Source organism: Grampus griseus, assembly GCF_964374135.1.
Source record: "Grampus griseus genome assembly, chromosome: X".
NCBI classification, from domain to species: Eukaryota; Metazoa; Chordata; class Mammalia; order Artiodactyla; family Delphinidae; genus Grampus; species Grampus griseus.
This window is the reverse complement of record NC_138999.1, coordinates 47,282,516-47,288,515: the sequence shown is the minus strand read 5'-3', so window position 1 is coordinate 47,288,515 and position 6,000 is coordinate 47,282,516.

Sequence of the window (6,000 nt, the reverse complement as noted above, 5' to 3'; positions counted from 1 at the left end):
CATGACATGGGGTTCAGAACTCACACTCCCATGGGAGAATTTCTGTGATATAATTATTCTCCAGTTTCTGGGTCACCCACCAGGGGGTATGAAATTTGATTATATTGTGAGTACACCCCTCCTACCATCTCACTGTGATTTCTTCTTTGTCTTCAGTAGGTTCCAGTCTTCTTTATTTTTGATTGTTCAGCAGTTTGTTGTGATTTTGATGTTCTCGTGGGAGGAGGTGAACTCAAGATCTTCTACTCCACCATCTTGTCTTCTCTTTTCTGAAACAGAGTCATTCCACACACCCCTGCCAACATGGCACTGTGAGCTGTGTGGCAATAACAATTTAATGTTGATTGCATACAAAAACTCTATACTTTTACTTTACCATCACGTTTATGTTTTTGATGTCATGATTTATATTGTTTTACTTAGTGTATCCATTATCAAATTATTTAGCTAAAGTTATTTTTAATTTATTTCTGTGTGTGTGTCTTTTAACCTTTACACTCAAGTTAAATGTGATTTACACACTGCCATTACAGTTTTGGAGTATTTTGAGTTTGACTATAGGCTTACATTTACCAGTGAGTTTTATACTTTTACAGGTTTACATGTTACTAATTAGCATCATTTTGGTTCAGCTTGAAGACTCCCTTTAGGATTTCTTGTAAAGGCAGGTTTAGTGGTGATTAATTACCTCATTTTTTGTTTGGCTGGCAAAGTTTTATCTCTCCTTTATATGCAAAGGACAGCTTTGCTGAGTAAAGTATTCTTGGTAGGCTTTTTTTTTCTTTCAGCATTTTGAACACATCATTCTCTCTCCTGACCTGCAAGGTTTCTACTGAGAAACCCAGTCTTATGGAGTTTCTCTTGTAGGGAATGAGTCACTTTTCTCTTGGTAAATTCAAAATCTCACATGTTCATGATATATGCACTGTTCTTATAAATTATAGTATTTGATTTACTACTATTTTATTGAGGATTTTGCATTTGTGTTAATGAAAGATATTGATGTGTATTTTTCTTATAATGTTTTTGCCTGGGCTTGGTACTAGGACAAGGCTGGCCTCATAGAATGAGTTAGGAAGTATTCTACCTTGTTCTATCTCTTGGAGTAGCTTTTACAGAACTGGTATAATTCCTTCTTCAAATATTTGTTAGAATTCAATGGCCAACCCATCTTGGCCTGTGGTTTTCTGCTTTGGAAGGTATTAATCATTAATTCAACTCCTTTAATAAACAGAAGCCTATTCAGATTGTGTATTTCTTCCTGTGGGAGTATTGGATAATTGTGTCTTTTTAGGAATTGGTCAGGGTTATCAAGTTTGTGGGCATAGAGTTGTTCATTATATACTGTTACCCTTTCAGTGCCTATGGGATCTGTAGTGATCTCTTCTCTTTCATTTCTTATATTAGCAACTTACATCCTCTTTTTTTTCTTAGCTAGCCTGGATAGAGGCTTGTCAATCATATTGGTCTTTTCAAAGTATTTGCTTTTGGTTTTCAGATTTTCTCCAATGATTTCTTATGATGCCTTTTTACAGTAAATTGTAAACTGAGAATCAGAAAGGTTAGATTTTTCACCAAATTAAGCAACAGTATTGCAACTCTTTGGGCCTTGTGTTACATCTCAATGCCTGAATATTAATTTCCAAACATAAATTTCCTTTGAGGTTAGGTCCATATTGCAATATTCTGATAAATGACAACATGAAATGATTTGTTATTTCTCCTGTACAGTCAGTGCAAGTTGGCAGTCTATTTAATGAAATTAGCTATTTAGTGCTGGACTTTCATAGTGGAGGCTGAGAACATAGCAGCCCTAATCCTCATTATCATTGTTAGTTTAAATATTAGTCTAAACATTAGTTGAGCACATGTCTGCTAGCAATTGAACATATGTTATACCACTATACCTTCAGAACTTTCCTAGAATGTAGATATTCTTGTTCCCATTTTACAATGAAGAAACTGAAGGGTCAAGAAGTTGACTTGTCCCAAATTGAGTGACAAACCTAATTTTGCTAGATTTTCTCCTTTTGATATTGTGTCAGTGGCTAATCCTCAGTTTCTTATTCAATAAAATAGGGAATGTTACTATATGATCTGCCTCTTCTGTTCTTAGGTTAAATGGAACATATTGCTACACTGTCTGTGTGGATCCAAGGAGATCACACATGTGAGGCAATTTGGGCATCAGTTGCACAGAGTAAAATGCTCAACAAATCATATTAATTCTAGTCAGTACTATGGTTATGAGTAGGTCCACTACTGTAAAAGTTTCCAGACTGTGGTTGACTAATGGTGAAAAATACACTGCATTCTATGGGGGATAAGCTTTCTTCTTTTAAACACGTTCTTTTTTTCTTAAATTTTCCTTAAAATGCATCTTGATAGTAGTGACAGCAACAAAAATGTCAGCGTAGGGAGTTCCAAAGGACCATCCCTCTACAAAAGCACTGGTAAAATCAACGTCAAAATCAACTTTTCAGATGTCTGGAAAATAATCAAAGGTTTATAGCAACCAATCAAATGCTTAAACAAGAAAAAGGTGACTAAAACCTGGTAGGAGTGCATTGTGACATTTTAACTTACCTTTGTCCCACCCCACCTCCCGGGTTTGATGTCAACCCATGTTCCCAGTGTGGTTTCCTGGTGCTGGTGAGAGCAGATCCTTGCCCTCAAAGAATTGTGATTGTCCATTTGGAAATGTCTGGTGGCTCCCTGAAGGTCTATTGCAAAGGACTTACCTTTTTTTCATCTAATTCAGATCTCTCTCATGTCAGAGAAGTGACTTTGGGGACAGTGTTCCTCAAAAACATTTACATGGAAATTGTGATAGTTAATATTTTTTGTCAACATGCCTGGCTATGGTGCCCAGTTGTTTGGCCAAACACCAGTCTGGATGTTGCTGTGAAGATATTTTTAGATGTGATTAATATTTACAGTTAGTAGACTTGGAGTAAAGCAGATTACTCTTCATTATTTGGGTGGGCATCAGCCAAGGCGAAGCTCTAAGGGCAAAGTCTAAGGTTTCCTGAACAAGCTTTTTTTCTTCCTCAAGTCTGCTACATAAAAATCCTGCCTGAGTTTCCTACCTGATGGCCTTTCCTGCAGATTTCAGACTCAAGACTGTAAAATCATCTTTCACCTGAATTTTAAGCCTGCTGTTCTGTCTTACAAGTTATATGCTTCAATTCCTTATACTAAATTCTTCTCTCTCTCTCTCTTTTTACGTATGTGCAGTGTGTGTGTGTGTGTGTGTGTGTGTGTGTGTGTATGAACAAGAAATGAAGATTACAATGCATAGCTGTAATCTGCCTAGATGTGTTGAAGTTGTGCCCAAATGCACACACATAGCCTACCTGAAAAGACTGAGTTGTTTTTTTTTATATCCAGACACTTAAAGGGTTCTCTGTGAAAACGCTGGCTAATGAAATAAAAGCTAATGAACAAATAAATGAACTAATAAAAGCTAATGAACAAAGGTAATGAGATAGAGTCATCAATGACCACATATGGCAAAGGAGAGAGTCTCTCAAAAATAATTTTTAAAAGTCCCTAAAAATACAAACAACAATAAACTCAAGAAAGGGAGGAGAATCTCATTTCCAGAGTTGCCTCTTTATAACATTCCAAATATAGTTTTCAACAAAAATTTCAAAGCATGAGAAGAGATAAGAACCTATGTACTGTCAACTGAAAAAAATTGCACAAGCTAACAGTTGAGAAATATGTTTTATTAGGCAGACATAATGAGGACTTAAGCCTGGGAGACAGCCTCTCAGCAATCAGAGACTACTCCAGCAAGGTAAGGAAGGAGCCGGGATATATAGGAGTTTCTGCCAAAAACCACTAGGTAGTTGGAAGGAAAAACTAGACATCTCAAGTTAATGAATTAGGCACTTTTCTATGTATGGGAAGATGCAAGAGTTGGGGCTCATTGAAATCATTCCTTTGATGTACACCTTAACTGTCTAGGGGCAGTATCCTGTTTTCTCCATCCTGAATTCCCTCAGGGTACACCTTCAGGGTGGGGTTCATCTGCAGTGGCTGATGGCTTGATGGCTGCAACACCCTTTGCTTACTGATATGGCAAGTGACATTCTTTGTCCACAGTACCATTTACAAAATAAATAATTAGTGGAAACGGTCCCTGAGGAAGAACAGATATTGGAATTACTAGAAAAGACATTTAAATACCTTCTTTAAATATGCTCAAAAAGATAAAGGAAACTATAAATAAAGAATTAAAGGAAATCAGAAGAACAATGTCTCACAAAATAGAAAATTATAATAAATAGATTGAAACTGTGAAAAGGAACCAATAAAATTCTGGAGCTGGAATGTCAGATAACAAATGAAAAATTCACTACATCACAGAAATGAACTAAAATAGATTGTAGGCCTAAATGTAAAACTGTAAAACTCACAGAAGATAACGTAAGAAAAAAAGTCTAGAAGACTTTGGATATGGCGGTGACTTTTTAGATACAACAGCAAAGGCACAATCCATTAAAAAAATTGATAAGTTGGACCTAATTAAAATGTAAAATATCTTCTCTGCAATAGACACTATCAGGAGAATGATAACACAAACCATGGACTGAAAGAATATATTTACAAAAGCATATCTGATAAAGGACTGTTATCCAAAATATACAAACACTTAAAACCCAACAATAAAAACCCAAAAAACTCAAAAAAATGGGCCAAAGACCTTCACAGACATCTCACCTCAGAAGATATGCAGATGGAAAATAAAGGTAGGAAGAGATGCTCCACATCATATGTTATCAGGAAAATTCCAATTAAAACAATGAAATACCACTACACACCTATTAGAATGGACAAAATCTGGAATACTGACAAGAACAAATGCTGGTGAGAATGTACAGCAATGGGACCTCTCATTCATTGCTGGTGGAAATACAAATGGTATAGCCAACTTTTGAAGAGAGTTTGGCAATCTCTTATGAAACTAAATACACTCTAACATATTATCCAGGAATCACACCCCTTGGTATTTACCCAAAGAATTTAAAAACTTATGTCCACAAAAAAAATCATGCACATGTATGTTCATAGCAGCTTTATTCATGTTTGCCAAAATTTGGAGGCAACCTTCAAGTTCAACCTTCAGTAGGTATAATGGAAACATAAACTGTGGTACATCCAGACAATGGAATATTATTCAGTGCTTAAAAGAAATGAACTGTCAAGCCATGAGAAGACAATGAGGAACCTTAAATGCATATTACTAAGTGAAAGAAACCCACCTGAAAAAACTACACACCTGTAAGATTCCAGCTTCATGATATTTTGGAAAAGGCAAAACTATGGAGACAATAAGAAGATCAGTGATTGCTAGGGTTTCAGGTGGGGAGGCATGAATAGGTGGAGCACAGAGGAATTTTAGGGCAGTGAAAACACTCTATATGGTTCTATAATGATGGATACATGTCATTTATACATTCTTCCAAACCCATAGAATGCACAGTACCGAGTGAACCCTCATATAAACTATGGACGTTGGGTGCTTATGATGGATGTGACAATGTGAGTTCACCAACAGTAACAGATGTACCACTCTGGTGAGGGATGTTGATAATGCAGGAAGCTATGCATATGTAGAGGCAGAGAGTAATTGGGAAATTTCTGTACATTTCTCTTAATTTTGCTGTGAAACTAAAATTGCTCTTAAAAATAAATAAACATGCACACCACACACACACAGGAACATATAACAGGAGCCACATAGGTAATTTTAAACGTTCTTGTGGCCACATTAAGAAAAGTAAAAAGAGGTGAAAGAATTATTTTTAAAAATTCAATAGAGGTTTTCAACAGCAGATTTAAAATCACAGAAGAATCAGTAAATTTGAAGGCCAGGCACTTGAGATCATCCATTCTGACTATCAGAAGGAGAAAATAATGAAGCAAAATGAAAAGAGACCAAGAGAACTATGGTGCACCATCTTTAGCACCAATGCATGCTAAATCCCAGAA